Below are 25,572 nucleotides of genomic sequence, written 5' to 3' on the forward strand. Positions count from 1 at the left end.
GGAAAGTTTCCCAAAAAGATATATCCCATGCTGAAATATAGAAAACTTCACTGAACACCGAAGGTTTTGCAGTGAGGAAGAGGCATTTTCAAACTTGGTAATGTTGGCAAGCGTTCTAGATATCTTAATTTCATTTGGTGGTACGAAATCACATCGGTACATCAAGGTTAATATCATATCACGAAAAATCTAAGATAGGTGAGATATTGTTCACAATTATTTGTGTAGTCAAGAGGACAATAATCGAGAGTTAAAATGCTCTAGCGTAGGTCAACGTTGTGTCACCCATTTAGTGGTGCAAGAGACTCACTTTATTGAAAAGGAAATCCCTGTAAATTTTAAGAAACTATGAAACAAAAACAAAAAATATATAGTTTTGGAAAAATTAGTAACTCTGGTCTAAGACCTGCAGTCTAAAGAAATAAGTAAACCGATTTATATTATGTTTTTCAGAATGCCAGAATGAATTCTGTCTTGGTATTTAACGCTCTAAAGGTCGCCCGGGGCCAGAGACATTTCGTCCTACCCAGAACAGAAAAATCTCTGCTTTCGAGAAATACTGTCGGTAACCGAAGGAATGTTTAAGGTCACTAAGACATCTACTGTAGTTATTTTACACTTAGCACAGATGTTAACATTAATGGAGCGGGCGAGGCAGTGAAAGTAAGAACAGAACGATTTTATGATTACCGACGTATCGTTTTTCCTCAGGTCGCAAGTCACTTGCAACAGTGACTGATTTTATTTATGTCTTACTCATATGATGTTTTATATTTGTCCGTATTTTCAATTATTATTTAGTCATTGAACTGTCAACGTATTAGTGATAAGTTTTTCATTAATATTACCCAGTTTACACATGACACTTACCTACTAATTCAGTTATGAATTTTTACTTAGAAATTACACCTTTCCTACAAGAGTTCCTGATATGCAGTTGAGAAGGATCTTAGTCGTGTAACTATCACATCCATATCGTGAAAAAGTGAGATAAATGTGAAAAATACTTTTAAACCTCTCTCTCTCTCTCTCTCTCTCTCTCTCTCTCTCTGTATATATACACAGTATATAATTATACACCTTATATTTTCTTTCCATGGTTTGATGTTTCTGTCTCTCTCTCTCTCTCTCTCTCTCTCTCTCTCTCTCTCTCTACCGTTTGTTCTTTCATTAACATGGACCTGAATTTTCGACGGTATATTATAAGTTAACCGTTTCTTATTTATTTTTATTTTTTCAAGCATTTTCATGCCCAGTTGTGCAACATTAAAGAAGACATCGAATACGGGGGCGCCGAAAATATAACGGCGTAAGTATTTTCATATCTTAGTCTGAGGAGGAAATGAAATTTGAATAATTTGATTCAGTGTAGACCTTCGAGAAGATGCCAACCCGCACATATATATCCCGATAATTTTTTGTGTTACTTCGTATAAAATATACATTTCTGCTGATGTCTTTCCATGGGTTGAAAACTAGAGCCCCCCCCCCACAAGACTTCTCTTAATGAAAAGCGAACCTTTTTTTTTTTAGAAAGAGAAGAGATAAAAAAAAAAATGGAATAGTGTTTGTCAGACCGCAGCTATTAACCAAACGAGGCATCACATACCGTAGATTATAACAAACTCTCGGGTGGAAATCTCCATACGGCTGCCAACCGCACTCTCTCCAAAAGGGAATGTGACCCTTAAATACATGACAATTGAGGTTGCTGATTTGGCTGCACATTAAGGGAAAAAATAGAGTCGTTTTCATCATAGCTTCGCATCCTTCCCTGACAGTTTCCTACGAGGTCGTCTCGGGTGGTCGTCTTCTTTGGCCATTGTCAGAATGTTCTCTCTCTCTCTCTCTCTCTCTCTCTCTCTCTCTCTCTCTCTCTCTCTCCTTAAATTCCCTTCTCCCTCACACGCGGGATATGTGACAGAGGTGGCAAATTAAATCATTCTCTTCGGCATTAAATGAGTTGAATGATGTTTGTTAAAGAGAGCGGGGCCCTTGGTATCGTTGATATTTCATTCCTGAGTGATTCTAGTTCATTTCCTTGGAAGTTTTACGAGGCTTGTTGAATTTCATACTCTTATTGAGAATGTATTCGGCAGTATTCACGTTAGTCGACTGGCCCCGTTTCATATTTGTGTGTGTTTGTCAGTAAGTTTAACTAAAGCATGCATATAAGGTTCTTTATTTCATTTTCCCTGCAGATATAAATATTGCGCGTAGTCTGTGCATCGTTTTCATTTAAATTTTTCTTCCCTTTTTAGGTTATAAATGGTCCATCTCGAAGTCATATGTAAATTTGTATTTTCATCCATGCCTAATGTTTTCCTTTCTCGGAAGCATGGATAACGCGGAGACATACATATAAACGCGCTCCGTTGTACTTCGCAAAGTGCGCTTAGGCCATGGCTGTTCGTGGGCGTTCGAACGCGGCGAGATGAGGCTAGTAGATGGCCTGATATTTAGATATTAGCGTCGCGGGCGGCTTGAGATACGAGATGCACAACAACCTTAAAGTAGCCAATAGCCAATAGCCCCCGCCCCCTGCCTCGCTCATCTCTGCTGCAAACGGCTAAAGGGGCGGCCAACAGCTCTGTTCAACAGCTGTGGACCATCGCCAGCCTTTCTCCCGCGCCTCCTTCGCAAGCCCGTGTTTGTATCGTGTTTTCCACTCCGGTTTGGCCGATGGTTTGCGTTGTTGAGTTGCGAATGGGGCCTTCCCTTATGTAAATCGGGATAGGAAGAGTCAAGCCGATGTTTTGTTATGGAATTTGTTAGCCATTTGGCTGTTGTGTTTCATTGCCACTTCATTTATTTGATAACCTTTGCGCTGTTAACGATAAAAACATTTTAATTGTATGGTGATTATACCATATACCTCCGACCTGCGTGTGCGCGTGAGAGTTTGTGCGTGTGCTGTTTTTTCTTGTTTCCTTTTCGTAAAGATTGGCTGAAATAGGAACAGCGGTTATGTATACATGCAAGAGGAATGTTTCTCTTCATCGTTACATATGTGTATGTGTGTGTGTGCGTGTGCGCAGAAAGAAAAAATAGGAAGATATATAAAGCTGTATATATTTTTCCACCCTATATATTTTTTCCTCTTTGCAAGGGTTAGCGCCAGATACGTGCAGCCTCCGGCATCTCGGCAAGCCTATATATAGGGATGAAGTTGCGAGCTCCTTGCCCTACTTCTTGACCACAGCTGACGACGTGGCTTAATATACGCGAATAAAAAAATCGTGGGCGAATACGTGACATGCAAGCAAGTCTTTAGGTATAAAGCTGCTAGCCCCACACGCTATTCATGCCTCTGGCTGACGCTGATTCCCATGCTTTAGGTAGTTCGCGATGGTCCATGATTTTTATACAGAGTACGGAGAGACAGACAGTGTCAGAGAGATTGAGAGACAGCTAGGGAGGTTTAATGTTAGTTATAAAAGTATATTGTTATTGCCGGGTGTTTGGACTGTCCGTAAGGACCAGTTTTCACCTCTGTTAAACACCGGTTTAGGATCAATATTAGTTTCTTACTTCTCCTACCAAGCAATGCAAAAACCCAGGAGAGCTCTGGAAAATCTTTTATAGGTATTTAATTCGAGAGAAGCTTGATCAGAAATCTGGTTTTTACTTGTCTCTCCTCACTCGCCCTCGCTGCGCCTTGATCAAAGAGGTGTAGAGAAGCTCCATATTTTATACAGCAGGACTGACTCATATATATATATATATATATATATATATATATATATATATATATATATATATATATATATATATATAGTTGTGTCAGAGGAGTGGAAACTTATGGTTCTCATCCCAGGTGAGTCGAAAGGTGAGCGACGAGCCAGATCGAAGCACAGACCTTACGCATGCCAGGCCAGAGCTCTACTGCTGACATTCGCCTCGTGGTATGTTTTTAGCAATGTTGCCTCCCAAGTGAATGGACCTAGGCTCGACTCCTGGGCGAGGACGGGTGGATCTAGGTTTTGTTAGAATCTCATTGTGCTTCTGTTAACCTGTGCTGTGAATTAATACCTGGTAGTTGGACACCTGCGGTGGTCGTAATCATGGGATACCATTTCCATCAAAAAATACTCGCTGGGAACCGGAAGGTTAACATCTGACTCCACTCGCTTCTGGTGGAAAAAAAGGTGTGCGATTATATACATAGGTCTATATATATATATATATATACTGTATATATATATATGTATATAAAATATATATATATATATGTATATATATATATATATATATATATATATATATATATATATATATATTGAGTCTGTGTGTGTATTGATTGACTGAATGAAAGAAAAGGACTGATATCCACTGAGTCTGGGATTGAATGAAGGATAGGGTTGAATGGTGCAGTGGGTATAGAGGGTTAAGCGAGCTACTCATGGGCCTCATTTGTGTATATATATATATATATATATATATATATATATATATATATATATATATATATATATATATATATAATATATATATAATATATATATGTATATATAAATTGATATGTGATTGTGTAACACAACGTCAGGCATAATATTACTGTGGTATTGTCGTAAGGATCCAGTCCATAAGGAAGGAAATAAAGGTTTACGATATTGCTGAGGCTATTTTTACTTTGTTTTAAACCTCTTCTTCCTCCCATTTTACTTATGGTGTCCTTTTTAATACTGCAAATTCTATTTTGATAGGATGTTTTTCTTGCTACTTTGTGTAGGTTGGGAATTTATGCCCATGATTGTGCTTAATCGTTTTCATGTTTTATTGACAACCATTACCTCTCTCTCTCTCTCTCTCTCTCTCTCTCTCTCTCTCTCTCTCTCTCTCTCTCTCTCTCTCTCACCATATTTGTTGTATTGGCAGACCGAAACTGAGTAAATGATGATTATTCGAGTTAAGATTACGGACTTCACAACATTATTATTTATGGCAGTTTGAACATTTCTTTTGTAAAGATGATAAAGTTTGCCGTATATGAAGGTTTTTTGGAAATACTAAAAATTTTGAATTTCTAATATCTTACATTTATAAATAGTCCTTTTGCTGTGCTTAACCTTCATTCTTACGTGGAATCAGTTCACATCAAGTAGAAAGTAAGTTTTGAGGAAAAGAATAGATGAAAAATTCCAGACGCCTTGCAGCAGTCCCCCCGCTCCATCTCCACCCCCCCCCCTCATCCGTTCAAGGAGGGAGGACGTCCTTGTGGCTCAGGGATTTAAACGAAGGAAGCTCTCGTTAGTCGACTATTTTAGATCCAATTACGATACTCATAATTGGAAGATAAAACTAATAGGCCGGTAGCGGGACGTAATAGAATGTCTGGTGATTAATCTTTAGAAATTAAGCAATTCATCTTATCACTTCACGCAGGAAGAAGGGGGCTTGCTTATAATTACTGTAAGGCCTCGCTTTAGCGTTCGACCTTTGGTTGGTGCTGTCTTTTATACAGTGCGTTTTACTTTGGTTCTGGTCTGTACTGGACTATATTATGCCTGACGTATAGTTTCTGCTAACTTGGGTAATGTACTGAAGGACAAGATTTAATGTCATCGATTTCCACGGTAGGTGAATCCTCATCACTAAGTTGGTAAAGAGTATACGGAAGAAAATTCTATTTATTAACAATGAGATTTTAATTCTTAAAAAGCAGGGCGTAATTTTGGCTGTATATATTATACCCTCAAAGAGTATGCATTATATATTAGAATCTACTAGTCATTTTCCACCAGATACGTATGCAGTTGTAATAACGATAATCCCGTCTTAGCTTCTAGAATTCTTCACGCTTTTTGGATACGCTTTATATGGAATCTACGCCAGTATATTCGGGGCTATCTTAGTTAGCGGAATGATAGGTAGTTGGTTTTACAGTTGGTAATTACGATATTTTGACTTGAATAAATGAACTGGTGCCTGAACGTGGCATGATGATAGGTTTAACGTTGTATTTAATCCGCTTGCGCTAAGCCAATAGAGAAAAGTGTTAGTGGGTTTGTGAAAGAATAATTTTTCTTTCTCCCAATTTGCAGATGGTCAGAGGAGAATAAGGGTAAATGCAACTGAATTAAGATGTCCTTAACTCGTGTGGAACTTTTGAAATCTTACTCTCATAGTAATTTCAGCAGTAAGCTAATCGAATTCTTTCCAAAAGCTCTCGAGAACTAGTTATACATATCTACAACATTGAGCAGTATTGATATCTATTCACATGGCAATCAGTTTGAACCAAGCCAAGTTTATTAACGTTAGAATCCGATACTTTTAAAATCGCGAAAATTTTCCATCAGTTGCCGAAAAATATTCCCTAAGACCACCATTCAGCGAAGCTTTTAGCCGGGCCCAAACATCAGTCAAGGATCATTTCGGATCCATTTGAGGTTTGAGGTTTGACTTTGAAGGGATGGTTATTTGCGTTCGGTATTACGGTCGTTGTATGGAGTGCCTGTCCATTAGAGAGAATAAAGAACATTCCGTAGAGCCACTCCGCCGGACAAACACACTCGTCCACAATGTCCCGGAGCCTCATCTCAAAGTCAAACAACCGCCTATTGATTGCAAGAATCCTGCAACCAAGAAACGTCGCTCATTCGACCAGTTTTCGTCATGTCCCTTCAATCACGTTTCGTGCGCGCGGCGAACTGCTATTTGATGTGCCCCGTCATCTTGAACACTTAGTCTTCCTTAAATTGTTAGTGTTTTTCCTAATGTTACACTTCATACTTGAGGTTCCTGCTTAATTCTGTGATGAAGTCAGTACTAGAAACTACCAGTTCGGGGGTATTCTGCTTAATTTACTCATGTTTAAACTTTATGCCCTCTTAAATCTGACCTGAATCCCTTATCCAGTTTTGCTTCAAGTGAGGATAGTTAACATCTTTATCCATATATCTTTTCAGTGTTTCATTTTAGTGTCCAGACTAGATTGATGCTCAAAATGCTTTGTTGGGAGCCCTCAACTTGAAGGAAATGTGAAGAAGGCTGATGACTGAACATCATTATTCCAGTAACCACTGACTTGCGAATGAAGCAATACATCTATCCAATAACATTGTTACGGGCCCACAGAAGAATAACTTGCAAATGCGCTTATATTTAAACATTTTTTCAACTCTCCACCTTCTCTTTACTGATGGTTTACCCTTACGTCCCATCATAAGAAATGTGGAAGGGATGAGATCGATACCATATCCCCCTGTCTCTTACAGAGAGATAAAGGGTCCATGGCCTGACCTAGAAGCGGCCACATATCCACTTACGAAGATGGCTGAACAGCAGGAATCTTAATCATAGATGAGAACTGAGTAATATGTAACTTGCTCGAAGTCTGTGAGACTATTCATGTTAACGCCCATGCCCATAATTTGTGTTCACGTACGCGTAAGGGTAACTAAGTGGACTTTCTATAATTTTAAATTCAAATAGACTGTTACTTCTGTAGTTCACTACTCGCTCATGGACTAGTTTCTGAAATTCAACTTATTATCTAGATTAGTTTATATTCATCTTGCTCCGAAATGTAACTTTATGGATGTTCTGACTGTTGCCAGCTCCAGGTTTATCTGACATATCGAGACTTTCAGTAACTGCTTCCTTTATTAAAACGGTGTTTTAACTTGGGAAGCTTGAAATCATGACCCGTTGCTACGTCTTCGTTGGAGACTCGGTAATATCTTCACTTATGATTTGAACAACCAGCCCAAATCCCGTCGTTTTGTAAGTCAGAAAGCCCCATTTTTAAGTTTTGCATTTGACCAGTAAAGTCACTGTTTCAACATTCTCTCTCTCTCTCTCTCTCTCTCTCTCTCTCTCTCTCTCTCTCTCTCTCTCTCTCTCTCATGTGATGTGTAACTTTTAGGTCAGGTCGGTTAGTCCGGAAACATGGTCAATTTCCCGATAGTCTCGGAGGCTCACGTTATGGTGGGACGTGTGAAAAAGCTAACCGGGAAAAGATCGAAAAGAGAAAGGATGGTTGGCCGGGGAGGCGGCGGGGTTGTTGGGGGAGACGTGGAGGAGGAGAGAGGGAGGGAGGGAGGAAAGGTGGACGTGTACTTCTTTTTACTATCTTTCTCTCTTTGAGGGGCACATTTTTTATCGATATTTCCCTCGTTTTTCATACGCTGATATTCTTCATTTCCGGATTTTTATTGAAGTTCGCGGATCGAACCGCGCATGCGTCTGGACAAGGAAACGCGAGCTCGTCACGTTGGTATATACAATGAGACCTGCGTTTGGTTATTGTTGATACGTTGTAAACTTTTACATTATTTTAGTATGAATTTTTGAAAGTGATATAATTTAAATTTTGTGTGTCCATATTTCTCCTTTGTATCTATATGACAAAATTTATATTTGTCATTCATAATTTCTCCTAAATCTTTGCTTCCGGCATTTAATTGAACATGATGGTAGAAGACTTATTTAAAATTCAAACTTTTCATAACCATTTTTCTTCTTCGTGCGTTGATGTTTACGTGCATGTATGGAAACATTTGTATTAATTATAAGATCAAGGAAAATCTTCCTGATAGCAAATTTTGAACAGCGAGGAGAAAGCTAATAAACATTCGTTTATGAAAATGAAAAATTTAGTTATGAAAACGTTTTAATTTAGATTTTTTGGTTTTACTTAAAATTCACTTACCCTAAATACGTTTCATTCGAATTTCTGTTCATGAAAACTATTCTTCTCGATTCTTTTTTTCTTTCTTTCTTTCTTTGAAACTTTTGGAAATCTTTTCACTTGGTACTGATTATTTAGGAGTGATATTTTAGTTCTTGGTGGGACTTTATTTGAACATAGCAATATTCTTTACGAAACTTAAGCTAATGAAGGGTACTATCTAGCCGTCTAGAGTGTTAGCGGCAGAATGTAGGGTCAGGGGATAAATTTAAATTACAATAAATAATGAAATATAAATAACACGGAATCGAAGAATAATAGACTTGAGTCTCTAAAGGTTTACTTCGAGTGGTGCAAAGAAGCCTCTCCTGATAATAATAGGAATATTGCTAATTCCTCAGTGATTTGTTCGTGTTAGAAAATAGTATAATAATTAAAACTTAGGTTGTGTGCTTGCATTTGCATGTCTCTCTGCTTCCGTGACGAGTTTTGTAATACTTTTCAGACTGAAGAACAGGTTTTAACGAAACTTTTCTATTCTATGTGTGTAGAGTACCTTTCAGTGTCAAGGTCACATGGGTAGTTTTGTTGGATAATTTTCACATTTCTATGCTAATGCTTTTTGAAGAAGCTTATTGCAGTTTTCAGTTTTTTTTTCCGTGTGTGCATGTGTGGCGATGATAATCATGCAGTCTGTGCTGTTGGGGAATGCGATCTTCACTCAGAAGTCACCGAAAGGACGAGTTGACACCAAACATCTCTTTCCATAAAGATCTACTGATCGTTGACCAATTTTCCTTGGATTACTATTTAGTTTGTTTCGCTCTTCTGAACACCGTGGCTCATCTTACACAGGGAGTCCCATTCTTCCAGGAAAAGAGAAAACTATGAAAAGAAGTTTTCTGGGAGAAAAAGTGGAAGAAAATAACAGAGAGGCCAAGTCCGAGAGAAGAAGAAGAGAGAGAGAAAAAAAAAAGGCACGGGAAGGAGAATAGGGAAACTGATACTCTCTTATCCAAACCCCCTCTTCCATATGGCTCCCCCCCCCCCGACCAGAAGGAGGAGGAGGAGGAGGAGGAGGATCCGAAGCTCTTGATGAGAGAGTAAAATCTACGTGAATGAGAGAGAAATACTATCCCCGTCCGATATAAAAAGCCAGTTGACAATGGCGCGTGTGACGGCATGGCAGCTGCCCGTGATGGTTGCTTCACGAGTTATGGGTGTCCCATCCCCTGATTTACCTTCCCCCCCCCCCTCCATACCCCATACAAGACGCCTCCCCCGAGCCCCAAACAGACTTCCTTTTTCTTTTTCTCCTTTCTTTACCTTCTCTACCTTTGCGCTATCGCTTTCCTTTATCTCTGACGGAATTGTTACGGATCCCATTACTGTTTCATTCCTGGAAGCGCGGCGATGCTCTGCGCGTTCTTTTTTTAAGGTTCTCACTTTTTTGGGAGAGTGTCTTCTCCGGTTTGGTTGTTGACATTAAACTTTTTTTTTTCCCATATGCCGTGAATGAAGTTTTAAGTATCTCTTCCTTGTAACGTCTTCACCTCTCGCCACTGTAGCCATCAAGTCTCCTCCTCTACCCATGGAAATTTCCAGTTAGGTAACCAACCACTTCGTTAACTTTCCGGTCCGTAGTGCGTTGACATTCCTAATCTTCCTGGATTCTTCTTTGTTCCAAAAGTTCAGTGAACTTATTCAGCTTAATAAGAAAGATTGTTATTATTTAAGAAGACCAACCTAGTAGGTAGTCTCTCTCTCTCTCTCTCTCTCTCTCTCTCTCTCTCTCTCTCTCTCTCTCTCTCTCTCTCTCTCAGGGCTTAGTCAGACTTAGTCTCTTTGTCCGTCTTGGTTCCTGTTGAGAAGCCAAGTAAAATGTTTACTTTAATCCGTTGAAGGGCTTTGTTCCCTTTAACAAAGCTTTGAGATTAAGTTGAGTACTTAAAATTATGCATTTCCCTTATTGATCTGCGTTTTGTATATTTACCAGAGTTTGCCATGAATCAACCTGCGCGTTCATTAGGTCATCTCCGTGGAAAGTTATAGTATACCTTAGTTTTACCAGACCACTGAGCTGATTAACAGCTCTCCTAGGGCTGGCCCGAAGGATTAGACTTATTTTACGTGGCTAAGAACCAATTGGTTACTTAGCAACGGGACCTAAAGCTTATTGTGGAATCCGAACCACATTATAGCGAGAAATTAATTTCTATCACCAGAAATAAATTCCTCTAACTCTTCATCAGCCGGCCGGTGGAATTGAACTCCGGCCCATCGAGTGACAGTCTGAAGCTCTACCGACTCAGCCAACGAAGGGCTATCTCCTTGAAAACGTACCGGTTTTGAACTCTTGTGGTTACCTGCTGTTCGTAGTTCTTCGTGGGAGGGGTAGGTAGAGCTCTCGGCTAGCACACTGTTGGCCCAGCGTTCGACACTCCGACCGGCCAATGAAGAATGAGAGGAATTTATCTCTGGTGGTAGAAATTCATTTCTCGTCATAATGTGGTTTGGATTCCACAACAAGCTGTAGGTCCCGTTGCTAGGTAACCAGTTGGTTCTTAGCCACGTAAAATAAATATAATCCTTCGGACCAGCCCTAGGAGAGCTGTTAATCAGCTCAGTGGTCTGGTTAAACTAATACTTAACTTAACCTGCTGTTCGTTTCACTTGGGGAAAACTTGGTTCCTGTCTAGGGGAGGCTGAGAAGTTTATTTATTTATTCTCTGACGATAATATTACATGTGTTGTTTTGTTTTTACGCTTGCGCCCACCTCGTTTCAGTAACTTCTCAGATTAGTTGAAAGAAAGTTGTTGTTACGTAACATTTCTCATTTTGTGAAGGACAATACGCGGTAATAGATGAAACTTTGAAACTAATATCTGAAAAGAATGGTTTGAATCACAATTGAAAAAGTTTTAATTACAAGCTTTCTGCATGAAATGAGTAACAAGGTTTGTTGTTTAAACATAACTGTTTTTAATATTTAGACACTTGATTTAATTCTTCTGTTTGTTGAGTGAAAGAGGGTATTTCCTCTTATAACAGTTGACGTCCAGTTTATGGAACAAGTAGTCACCTCATTTGTGATGTCTTTTTTTTTTTATCTTTGTGAATGTCTGGGAGATTATTTTTTTTTTTATTTAGTCTTTACCCCAGGTAATTCTGCCATTTGAAATGTTCCAGCGTCTAATAAAGCTCTGCAGATGTTTCGTTGAGAAATGAATTTTGTAGAGAACTCTTTTTTTTCGCATAATATACGATTGTATTGTTTGTTCCAAGTTTAGCGTAAATCTGTTTATGCGACGAATGTGCACTTGTATATACGTGTATTGTTTTCCAATTACTGAATTATGGATGAACCACTGTATATAAAACTTCCACAGACTAAAATTCATCGCACAGTTACACTGGAATGCAGCAGAAACATAACGATCTCCGTAGTTTGCATTCTTATTTTGGCTTCACGGATTACAAAGCGGTCATACTCTAATTTTTTGTCCCGCTGCCAACTCAGCACTTTCGAGATTTCCCCCATTCCCTTCCGTCAAGACTTCCAGCTTTCCCTCACCGTTCTCCTTACCTGTGCCAATCACTTCACTTTTTATTTCTCTCTCAGTCTTCCGTACCCCTCGTACAATTTCTGCTAGTGTTCACAGCTTCTAACTCTTTCTATTCACTCTCTTTCAACATCCCTTCGTCAATTTCCTGAAGAATAGCCAGTTCAGAATCTTAGCATACGCCGCGTTTTTTACCATCCTCTCGTTTTGTGAATCCTGTTTCAACTTTTTAATCAGGCTGTCAGTCTTGAGATAGTCTTGCGTTACATAACCCCCCACAGAGCTCCTGCTACTGTCCTTGTCTGAATTGCTTTACGTTTTAATTATAGTATAAGTCAACCATTCCCATTCTTGTCACAGTCCAAATACTCATCTTTCGTTCCCGCTTCCACTGATCCTCATAACGATGCTCACGCTAATATTCATCTACTTGTTTGTTTTCTTTTCAAATTCACTGCATTTTCTTCATTAATGGCTACATTCCATACTAACAGCAGTCATGGACACGTTCGGTCACAAAATCTACTCGCATTCCACGGACTTCTAACTCCCTTCACTCTTCTAACTTCTCTCACACAATCCACATAGATAAAATTAGTTTCGAACCGTAGGACCAATATGATACTGAAGACGCGGGCATGCACTTTTTTGTCCGAGTCCTCTCATATACCAGTTACCATTAAATTCCGATGCAAATGGGTCATGTATAACCTTACGGCCCATGTTTTTAGTTTCTTTATATATTAGCTTCTGCTTAAGAGTTAATGGTTAGAGGAGAGCACTCTATTTTTCCTTATAGTTTGCTGACAGTAAATCCGTTGGAATAAAAACATCGATTTGTTAAAGCAATTAAGTATTTTTCCTGAAGTATAAACTAGAAAATAGCCAGAGTAATAACAAAGATAATCACAGTAACAATGACTGTTACAATTATTATCATTATTACTTCTGTTAATATTAATTTTGCTTTAGTTAGCACCACTTTATAAAAACACCCGTGTTTAGACTAAAAACAGTCTCCAAAGGCCTGTCTGATGACGGCTAAGATTTTTCTTGCAGCTTCCATTCTGCAAAACAAAAGATCAAAGGAATTTTAACGATTTGCACAGACGGAATTGTAAAGCGTTTTGACAAAACTGCAGACAGCAAATTGCAATGAATGTATTACATCTGCATGCTTGCGGGCGTGCCTGTATATGTGCATGTTCGTAGATGGTATTGCAATGTAGTAAAAATACAGGAAATTTTTTCTTGTCCTCACAGTAGTGTCTACTACAGTAGATTTATTGCCTAAGACGATAATAAAGTAATGTTGTCGAAGCTTTTACGAATGAGATGACAGTAGAACGTAGGGATCACCTGGTATAAGAAGTTTAAGGTAATAAGGAATTAAGAATTTGAGTGCTGCACGTGCGTATAACCTTGCTGTCAGAAATGAAAGACGGTTTGCTTTTTGACCGAAAAACATGCAGCAGCAACAGCAGCAGCAACAGCAACAACAACACAGCACACCAGCCTCTGGGTAACAGCTTGAAGTATAGTTTTTGTCGAAAAAGGGAAACATATATAACCTTCCACTGCCACAAAAGAGAATTAAGATGTGAAAGAAGACCTCCTATAGACAACAGAGAGCGGGCCCAATTATTCGAATGCCCCCAGGCTTCCAGCGGTAACCAAATGTTTATTCGTTCTTTGCTTGGCGACGAAAAGAGGCGATTTTTATGGGATGAAGATGCAAGCGCAGATACACGGAGGAACTAAAAATGGAGTTGCTGAGTAGCTTTTGTTCGTCCTGTGTTCAAGAGGAACAACGAAGAACATACTTAAGGGAGAGACGAAAGAAAGACGGAGAGAAAGAGCGCGTGGAGAGGAGGAAGCTTTTGGAAAGGTTGGGGGTAGGGGCGGGGGGGGGGGCAGGGGATGAGGAGAGAGTTGGTGGAAGGATGAATACGATGAATGCGGGATGAGGATATTATTATTATGGCTTATTATTGGCGTCATTATGAGGATTATTAGTTACCAAATTGGAGCCCATTCTAGCGAGGTAATGAGGAGGAAGAAATGGGTTGCTGGAATGGCGGCGAGATCCATTATTTTCTTCCTTAAAGGGTTCGCCTGGGGACGTCTTAATGTTTAATGATTCTCTGGAATGATGTCATTAAGACTATTATTCCTCCAGCCAGCAAGCCGGGAGGGAGTCATTTCTTTTCTTTTTCTTCTTTTTTTATCTGGAGAGAGAGAGAGAGGGAGAGGGGAGGGGGGGGGAGAGAGGGAAAGAGAGAAACGCTCCTGGAAGCGATTAATTTGAGAGCCTTGTGGGAATCTCTCTAGAGTTTTAAGAGTGTAGGAAATGAGGATTAGGAACACAGCTTATGTGGATGCTCATCATCATGCTCGGCCTACCCACCGTCCCCCCGTATGCCTTTACCCCCTGCCCCCCCCCCTTCCCCACCCGAAAAGGGATCTTAGAAGGAATATATTTGCATCTAATCATCTTTTCTTGTTTATTACTGGCACGCCGCCTCCTTCCTCTGCTTCCCTCTTCCCACAGCCTTACTACTCCCCCCCCCGTCTTTCTCCTCTTCTTTTTCCGTCCACTTACAAAATGATGGCGGAGCGAGATTGGGACGGGGATGAGGACCAGGACTTTCTACCACGAGCTTTTTTTTTTTTTTTTTTTGCCCAGGATCTTTTTCTTATCTTTTATGAGTTGAAATATTTCTAACTTTGTGTATACAGTGTACACTTCAAAGATTAAGAGAGAATATTCAGTTCTGAGGAAGTGGAGGAAAAAAATCCCCTGTGAAGAACCGATCGAATTGGCTTCATAATATTTTTATTTTTTATTTTTTATTTATTTATTTATTTTTTTTTTTTTTTTGGCCAGCGGGTTTTCTTCTTTTGTCTGTAATTCTCTTTTATTCCTTTCTAGCTTGATTTGTTAACTGTAAGGCTTCATTCCCCACCTTCCACAAACCATTGCATTTTCCCGTAGTACCTGTAGTTGAAGAGGCTACGCTTGCTAAGCCATTAGGATATGTTGAAATAAGAGCGTCTAGGTTGCACCGTAATCCGTAATAACTTGTCTTTAAAATATTTTTCACAAGCAACCATCGTAGGGGGGTAAATGCCGTCAGTGCACCTCACGCGGTGCACTGTAGGCATTACTTAGGGTTCTTTGCAGCGTCCCTTCGGTCCCAGGCTGCAACCCCTTTCATTCCTTTTACTGTACCTCCATTCATATTCTCTTTCTTCCATCTTGCTATCCACCCTCTCTTAACAATTGTTTCTTTGTGCAATTGCAAGGTTTTCCTCTTGTTGCACCTTTCAAACCTTTCTACTTTCATCTTTCCTTTCAGTGCTGAATGACCTTATAGGTCCCAGCACTTGGCCTTTGACCTAAATTCTATATCCATTCCACATTAGAAGTAACTCATTACATAAGTTAAGTATACCTTAGTTTAACCAGACCACTGAGCTGATTAACACCTCTCCTGTTACGAGGCTAAGAACCAATTGGTTACCTAGCAACGGGACCTACAGTTTATTGTGGAATCCAAACCACGTTATAGCGAGAAATGAATTTTTATCACCAGAAATTAAATAAATTCCTCTTATTCTTCATTGGCTGGTCGGAGATTCGAACGCGGGGCCAGCAAAGTGCTAGCTGAGAACGGAACCCACCCACCCAATGAGGAACTACAACTCATTACATAATGACGAGTAAGATCTCAATAAGAGAAGTATTTTTCAAGCTAATTTTATGCCTTTAAAAGGTAGCATTGTGGTTTTGTTTGCTGGCAAGCTAAGATATTCACCTGCTGTTGTAAAGGCAGCTGAGAATTATTGACGGACGCTCATGGTGCTTGTCAATTGTTTGGTCATTTCATCCCCAAGATAGAACACTTTTTGGATGCGTATTTTTTCCACTCAAAAGAGATGGGTGAGGTTTATGTTCCGAAGAATACTTGTCACTTGCTTGTTTTGATTTATAGTAACCATAAGATTAAATGGCTATCAGACTTTGAGTGTGACTTTTCCTACTCTTAAAAAAGTGTAATAGATTTAACAGCTTCCTTTTATAGATGGATTGAGTCACTCGGTTGGTTGAATTAGAATAGATTAAGCTGGCTTACGGCTGCTCTGACCCTCGCTTGAGTGTGTTGAATTGTTGCAGGGTATAAGATACCTAGTGTGGACCTCTGGGTTCTACAAACCACAGGAGACGAGGGTCATTCAGCAAAAGAACCTCTTAAGTAACGTGGAATCCGAATGAAGTATTCAACGTTAATTATTTCACTTAACCGAAACCTAGGAAATTCTGTTCGTGATTGAAACACTTCTGAGCAGCAAGACTCGAACACTAATCATCTTTCCGTAATCCTAAAGTTCTAGAAGGTCATTCAGAACCCGGTATTAGTTACATCTCTATTGTTGTTGTATTATCAGAAATGCAGACGTTCATTCATAACCTTTATTGTTGCCCTTGGCCAAAGCTTTCTTTCCATAACTTTTAAAGTTGTGGTTAAACTTTTAAAAAATTTCAAGGCCAACAACTGAAGCAATCTTTTGCCTGATCCTACAGCCATGGTCTTAAGTGTTGGTTCCTAAAGTTTGTTTTTACATCATGTGAAAACTGGAATGTCATCGTTTAATTTTAAATTTTGTTTAGCCCATCTTACCATTATTTTTGTAACGTTGACTCTCCCATGCCTCATTTTGTGGACACGTCTATTTTTCGTTACATTTTAATTTCTGTTTTTGTATTTTCCAGTCTTTAATTTTTTATCTCTACTCCGTATTTCTTCAGTTTTAATTTTTTTGAAACCCATTCCGTCCTTTCTTCCCTATTTTTCCCCAGAGACTTCTCGAGTCCTGTTTCCCACTGGTCTATCTTGAACTGTCCGAGGTCCCCACTTCCCCGTCTCTTCCCCAACCAAACAAGCAAGCGCGAGAGGTGTCTCGCTGGGTCTAAACAAATCCCGATGGCGTAAGGCTGGTAAAGGAACGCCAGCCATTGATCTTATTCACGGAAAAAGAAAGGAAAAAAAACCCTAAAAAGTGAAGAAGAATGAAAGGTGGGCTGAGGTTCACATGGGAGCTGGGGAAAGGTTACGAGATGGTTGTCCAGTGATGATTAGGGGAATGCCCTCTTGTCTAATGTGGGAGAGGAAGGAGTGGAGGAAGGGGGAATGAAAGGGGGTCAGGGGGAGGGGAGTGCGGCTGGGGGGTTTGAAGGTAGTTTCCTTCATAGCCGTGGTGACACACTGCACTGGATTCCAGCCTCTTTTTGGAAGCGCGCACCATGAAGGCTTATGCCTGACGGATGAATATAGGGGGTTAACGTAGTTCCGGGGATTTTCATGTACTGGAGGAACGGTATTGAACTTCTTGTTTAAATCCTTCTTTGCTGAATTACCCAGCCTCTATTGTAGGTCAACCATTGCAAGGTGGTTTCTCAGAGAGTCGTGTGTTGCCGGTATATTGATTCTTGCTACCGTAAGACAGATTCTTACTGGAGCGTCGTTGTTCACCGGCGATCAAATGAAACCGATGGGTAATACACACTTCATGTAACATCTCTGTATTGTTAATATATTCGGGGAAATGAAATTTAGCCAGAATAATAAATTAAGATTTCACATACATAGACGCACACAAACCCATACGTGTCTGTGTGTAAGTGAGCGCGCGTGCGGGTGTGATGGCTGTGCCTTTATTTATGCATATTTGGTATTAAGTAAAAAAATAATCTTATGCATGCATTGGTGTGTGGTTCATGTAGAAATTTTAATGAAGTCCTTTTTTTTTTTTAGAACAAACATCAATAATATTATTATAAAGAGAGAGTTTCTTACTCATAATTATGTCATGCCGAATGGCTATTAGGATGTATAGGGTTCTTGCTTCATTTTTGTAATTTGGTCGGCGTGTTACATTCAGTTAATCAGTTTATGCTACGTTTTCATAACACTGCTATACCCCCGAAGAATAAGTACATGTTATGCAAGATTTTCCCTTTTCTATTTCCTAGAAAATATATAAAGTATGTACATTTTAATGTCTCTTTAACTAAGCATCTCATTTATTTCATGCTGTTTCCCGTTCTACAGATATTAAACTTCTCTTGAATTTGATGATTTAAACTATATGGCTTTTTTTATTGATTCATAAGAAACATAATCAAATACAATGTCTTTTTCTGGCGCTGTGCTGCTTCAGCAGAAATGAGATCAAAGCACGAGGACGCATCTTGCAATACTCAGAGAAAGAATTAATATTTCATGGGTACCCCTAGACGAAGAACTTACCTGCTCTTATCAGTGAAAAAAGGTCTAGGAATCCCACGGGGCACGGATTTAGGGATTTGGCTGGGTAGGGTGAGGAACCAAAGAGGAGTGTCGCTGTAAGCAAGGTGAGAGTGATGCAGGTGTGCGAGATAGAAGATCAAACGCCCCCTTTCCCCAAAGAGTCTGATTGAAAAGGAATCTAAATCCCTTGGAATCAATGTAATGTATTTGGATCAGTCTTTGGGCAAATGTCTCGCTGGGTGCTGAGCTTCAAATGTTCCGAGAGGATCTTCCAACTTTCCTCAGGTCTTGATTTCACAAAAAACGTGGTCCTTTTACACTGAAGAAACCTTTATTTATTTGCTTTAATTTGTTTTTCCTGAAGGAGGTGACCTTGTGCAGTTGGGGGAGAGGAGAAAGCGCGAATGATATCGTACAGAACTGAAGCCCAAGCAATTGGCCCAATCTAATTTTATTAAGTTACTTAAAGAGACATTTTCCATTCTCAGTAATAACCCGACTTTTTCATATGAATATTTACGATTAAGTCCATGTCAGAGAGACATTTTTGTTCGATGCTTTGTTTCATTTAACAGCATCGTCTCTGATTTATTTTTTTATTTATCAAGAAGGGCTCGATTGAAAACTAAAGATTGTGCGTTAGGTACAAATATTTTTCTCCGTTTCATTAAAAATTTTCCACAGAGTGGGAAAGCAGTTTAGAAGTAGGGAAGAGATTAAAGTTGGGATACAGTTAACGGCAAACAAGTACATTGTTTAGGAAACATACCTTCGCCAAACCATGTAACTCCCTTTGCTGTTAAGGAGACTTGGTAGTAAGTTTGGTCTTGACAGTTAACATTCTGACCACTTCTTAAGCCCTGAAATAATTGTTTATAAATGGATGTATGTTAATCAGTTCCAAATACTTTGCTTATACTCTTATTTAACTGACATTAAATTTGGCCATTACAGTCATCCTTTTTTAAGATTAAACTTAGTGCCTAATTTTGACTGAGTTACCGTTATGATCTGTCAGCATCAAAAGGAGATGGAACACTAAAGATGAAACTCTTGAATTGCCAAAAAATCCTTCTTTGCTGCACTAGGTGACGTACTATTCACAGCAACAAAGCTTAAATTCAAGGCCAATTTCTCTCCAAGGACAATCGTCCCAAATAGGTATTTTTTTGCTATCACACACACACACACACATTGATGAAGACCTGACATTCTAAACGTGGTGTTGGAAATAAAAAATAATAAGCAGCGGCTAAAGTATTGTGAGCTAAATGAACCACAAAGTAAAGATAGCATGACTATTTCTCTTAAACCTGCATTAACTCTCCCAGAGCTGCCAAGAAGACAGTTCTTCAGTTCTACACGAAAGGAAACCAAAGGTCCCCAGTAGCCTACTGAGCCGAGTTTGATCGAGACATCTTCCCAGAATAAGAACACTGACACACTACGAGAAACGTAACGCGCACAAACAGAAAAACACCTAAGATCTATGGACAGCAGTGGAGGTTCTCTGTTGAAGTAAATATGAGAGTTAGGCATACAAGAAATTTGACGTTGGTCTTACATCCTTAAGCCTATTGTGAGAATAAAGAACGTCGTGCGGTTTTTTTTTTTTTAATGTAAGCTCTCGAATATTACTGACACACACAAAGGTTCTTGGACATTTGTCAGTAGTGTTGTTGATTTCTGTGGATGTGAGGAGCCTCGTTATCAAAACTCATCTTCTTAATAGCAAAGATGTCCCTTCCTTTTTTGGACATGAGAAGCCTTAAAGATAACACCTACTTTCATGTAGTATTACGTAATGCTATTCTAAATGCTGCTAAAACTAGGCTTGAAATCAGTGGTAACACTAAATATAGTGGAATATTCAAAATTATTGACTTTGCTTCCAAGAGTAATTATTTCAGATTTTTAGTAAACAGGAAGCTCGTTACTAAACGCAATTGAATTGCGCAAGCGACTGACAGTTCATGAAACATTTAACCCAGTTGTTATTGAACGTGTCTTCCTCTGCATAGTTATGTTAATAGATCAATAGCCATTAAAATGTAGAAAAAGTAAAATCTTTTTATTATCTTACGCGACACATTCATGTACAACGCTGGAAAAGTTTAATCCATCTGAGGAATCCGTACGCACTGTTGATCAAGGAAGGTTGTTCATTGTGTCCCAGTAGCACTGGACAAGGACCAGTTATATTGAAGATAAGGGGGATTCGTTGCAGTTATCGCAAGAAAGTACTGAATTATCAGTGCACCAAAGGTCAATGTAGAACCATAGATAAGGACCATTGCCGACGTGACGAAGACCATTCGAATGAATTGTCATTAGTCTCCAATGAAATATGATTGGATAGACTTTGGTAAGAGGACAGTTCGTGTAAAGTGTATGCCACTGTGTAACCATGAATGAGGTCTTTTTTTTTTATGTCATAGTCTCCTTTGATGTTAACAGTTTAAAGGAAACTCCCTTGTTGTCTGGATAAGAGCAACTTACATTTGATAGGAAATGTGATTGTTACCTTGAACAAGGGAAATTTAAACGAAATATTGAATTAGGAAGGCCTATTGCTCTCTTTAATAAGGACAGCTTGCATGAAATGATGGCAGTCCCATGAGGATTGCTAGACGCATTCTATTCAGTTTTTCACCTGACACATTGTGAACGGAAAACCATTATCGCGACATGGTAGTACGTGTATGAAAAATAGTATTTTTTTACCACAAAGCTCTCTCTCTCTCTCTCTCTCTCTCTCTCTCTCTCTCTCTCTCTCTCTCTCTCTCTCTCTCTCTCTCTCTCGCGTCTATTTTGAATCCATTTCTGCCTTTCCCAGTGTTTTCCTAGTTATGATTTTATCCCTTTTTTGTGACATTCTCTGGCTTCTCTCCGTCTCGCGGTTGCTCCCCATTTATCATGTCCTTTTTCCCATTCCTCCTTCACGGTTCCCCTCCCCGTCCTTTGTCTCTTTTCCTCCCTCCAGTGGCCCGTGACACTTGCGTCCCAGTTGTGTCTATTCTTTCCACTAAAATATGGAAACCTGGACGTAAGGTTCACACGGGCAAAATGCGAACAGGTAAAAAACGGTAATCCAGGTAAAAAGGGGGAAAGAGAGAAAGAGAGGGTCTGGAGGATGGCAAGAGGGAGAGAGAGAGAAGGAGAGGGAGAGTTAAGAGAGAGAGAGAGAGAGAAGCAAAAGGGTGTACACAAACCGGTAGCCTGTGCGTTCTTGCCATACCATACTCCAGTCTTTCATTTCAAGTCCCGCTTGCTCCAAGTGTTTAAAGTTTAGTTTTCTTAAAGTCAGAATTCTGAGCGAGGTTATGGAAACGTACAGGAATGCAGTTTATGCAAATTGCATTGCTCATTCATCCTCGTACAAAAAATCTATTTTGAGAATTGCAGCGTTTAAAGGCTTTCTGTAATTGGACGTACTGTGTTCATCCATCGAAGCGTAAAGATTGTATTGAATCTCCACATAAATCGTATCAAATATATTGGAAAAAATACGAGAGATTCGCACCGAGCAGGAATGCACGACAGAGTCATGTTATCTGAATACTGTCCTGATTTTGGTAAGGTATGTGAATAGATCTATATATATCTTCACCTAGGACCTAAAAATTAGATTAATTTATACTATTTGGATTTTGTTAATTTTGTTTTATTTTCTTGTCGCTAAAGTTAAATTAAGAAATGTGTGTTGGGAGGTGAACCTTTTTGTGGAAATATTCTAGTGAAATTGAGTTATGGGTAAGTTTTTCACTTTCTAAAACTTCGTAACCAGAAGATTACACACGTTTCCTCGCAAGAAGATTACCTCATTTATACATTTATTTATGCATGCGCACACTTAAATGACGTACAAGTTTGAGAATTCTTATGGAAGTGGTTATACAGGATATGAGGGCAATAATTTGCTGAAAAACGGAAAGACACCAGGAGTTGCTGGGATTACAAGTGACAATGCGGTCTGGCAGTTGAAATATGATTGATGGACTGACCAGTGTGTGTGTGTTTGTGTAATGTATGTCTGGACGAGGAAAGGCTCAAACGAATGGCCGAGAGGAATATATACATACACACACACACACACACACACACACATATATATATATATATATATATATATATATATATATATATATATATATATATATATATATATATATATATTTATATATGTGTGTATGTATGTATGTATGTATGTATGTATGTATGTATGTATATATATATATATATATATATATATATATATATATATATATATATATATATATATATATATATATATATATATATAATATATATATATATATATATATATATATATATATAGTGAACTGTGTCTGGTAGGATTTTGATTGATAGAGTAAAACAGAATAGATGATAGAGGAAGAACAGTGTCGAAATATAATATATATATATATATATATGTGTGTGTGTGTGTATGTATGTACTAATGCAAGTATGTATGTATGTATGTACTCGTATATTTTTAAATAAATTATATACAGAGCAGCGTTAAACTGAGGAGATATTTGAAAGAGATGGCGCTGTAAAAAGGTTGACTGGAGCTCAGAATGCACCAAGTGATAAGAATGTCAGAATATTAAAAAGAAAAATGACACTGTCTTTGAAGTGGATGTCGGATAGATGTGAGGGACGTTGTTTGTTTAAAGGGTGGGATGACGTGCTACTAATGAAGCTTCTGTGCAGTGTATCAGGTATAATGTTTTGGAAGCTTTTTCAACATTTGATTCATAAGTTGAGAGGAGAAATGGATAATGTTCTTTTATCCTTTGAAGCACCCTCTTTGAGTAAATATCTACCTTATGCGGTGTTTGTTATATAGATTATTTGAAATGTCATCTCGAAACTAAGCTTTATCCTTGCTTCTCTTCCAGGTGAGTGTTGATGGAAAAAGTGTGTTCGACTTCCAGTAAGTAATGAAGTGTGGCATTTTGACAGTCGGTTTCACCAGATTTTTGCACCGTGCCAGAATTTTTTTTTTTTCTTCTCTTTACAGTTGACGAATACTTATCCAGAGGATGTTATTAATTCTCATTAGGAAGCTAATTTCTGTATTCAGTATTTACATTACCCCCTTAGCATTTTATTATGGTCACGCAAACCCTTTTACGTATAAGTACCCATTTAAAATTTGAATTCCAGATGTACACTTTTTACTTACTTTGTCTACTGCAGGCGATAAGTAGGAATTCGTCGTTTTCAGAAGGGACCTGCACTATATTCTTCAGATTTTTTCGAGCCAGCCATACATTTGTTACTTTTTGTCGGCAGGTTTTGGTAACAATAGGGTCATCGGTTCTTTGGCCGTCATTTATCGCAGATGTTGGCGCGTGAATTTTTGTTATCAAGTTATGTTCTGGTTAGCCAGGATATTAACAATAAGGCATAACACCCCCGCATGTTTCTTAAAATGTGAGTCCAGTCATTTTACTGTTACTTGGGGATGAGTCACCGACGGTATATATAAATTGAAATGCCTTTCTCTCTGACATTTCATAGCTTTCTATTCACTTTTGAAATATACGAAATGCATCGTTGAAATCTGCAGATTATTGGGGCCAATACGAATACTTGTATATGGTTAAATTGACCAATGGTTTATACAGTAGAGATATGCAGCCTGAAAAGCAGTGACGGTAAAACACTAAAATATTATGCTCTGATGTTGAGGATGGGTGCATTGGAGCTCTAGCAAAATGTATCGGAAATTTGCAGTATATATATATATATATATATATATATATATATATATATATATATATAGATAGATAGATAGATAGATAGATAGATAGATAGATAGATAGATAGATATATATATATATATATATATATATATATATATATATATATATATATATATATATATATATATATATATATATATATATATATATATATATATATATATATATATATTACTAAAGGACCTCATTCAAAATGGATGGTATCTAATGGAGTATTTATTCAGAAAAAAGTTACAAGCTTTCTTGGACAAACAGTCCACATTATCAAGTATCCGTACGAATTGCCTGTTTGTCCAAGAAAGCTTGTAACTTTTTCTGAATAAATGCTCCATTAGATACCATCCACTTTGAATGAGGTCCTATTAGTAATTCTACTAATGCACAGAACAATTGTGTATGTGATAAAGGTAATATATATATATATATATATATATATATATATATATATATATATATATATATATATATATATATATATATATATATATATATATATATATACTATGAGCTGAAATAGTCGTGTATCCTTCTTCGTGGCCGAGTGTATAGCTTGACCTCAGTCCAACGTATCATTTATATTATGGCACTACCCCTCCCCCCTTCTCGCCTACAGCCTGGATGACATGCATATTCAAAATTTATGTGAACACACTAAGGTATACAGTATACATACATCCAAAACCAGTTGAGGTATTTGGAAGTACAGGTACTTTTTTTTTTATTTTGCTGCGTTTCAGGGCTTGGAAAACGGTTAACATTTTTGGTTCGGATTGTTTTTTTTGTTTGTTTATAAGTAAGATTGCACAAAGAGATGTTTGGGAATTCTTGTGATCATTTCCACTACAGTGGGCCTCGTGACTGGCAAAAGGTGGGCAGAATTTGCGAGAAAGGAAGATAAGTTTTGGAGAGACAGAACCTCTTTTGGGGTTTCCATCGCTCATCCCCGTTTCAGGTGTATTCCATGAAGCTCAACTGTTTCTACAAAAGCGGCAGTTTTCAAAGTGCTACAGTCTTGTCTTAATTTGTCCAGTAACCGTAGGATTCCGGAAGTCAGTGACTATAAAGAAAAACATATTTGCTGCTTACATTTACCTTAGGTAACGTTATTTATTCCAGCTTACAAAGAACAGTGTAGATTAATTTCAAGAATGCACTACTTCATGAATGCGGCTGGGTTGCAATAGGAAGTCAATTTTACTTTTACTTTTATTGAGGTATAGTTCCTTAATCGCTATCAATAATTATCTTTTAAATTAGCTGATGATTATAGTGAAATGTTAATTAC

The 25,572-nt window shown here is 38.4% G+C and overlaps 2 protein-coding genes across 2 annotated transcripts in view; one reads left to right on the top strand and one right to left on the bottom strand.

Moving 5' to 3' along the window:
* LOC136848993 (protein-L-histidine N-pros-methyltransferase-like) overlaps positions 1-25,572 on the top strand; it is a 323,363-nt gene that overhangs the window by 84,375 nt on the left and 213,416 nt on the right. The gene's annotated exons all lie outside the window — the stretch shown is intronic.
* The window catches only part of LOC136848894 (zonadhesin-like), a 120,740-nt gene that overhangs the window by 38,189 nt on the left and 56,979 nt on the right, over positions 1-25,572 (bottom strand). The window lies entirely within an intron of this gene.

This window comes from Macrobrachium rosenbergii, chromosome 20 (assembly GCF_040412425.1).
Source record: "Macrobrachium rosenbergii isolate ZJJX-2024 chromosome 20, ASM4041242v1, whole genome shotgun sequence".
In the NCBI taxonomy this organism is placed as follows: Eukaryota; Metazoa; Arthropoda; class Malacostraca; order Decapoda; family Palaemonidae; genus Macrobrachium; species Macrobrachium rosenbergii.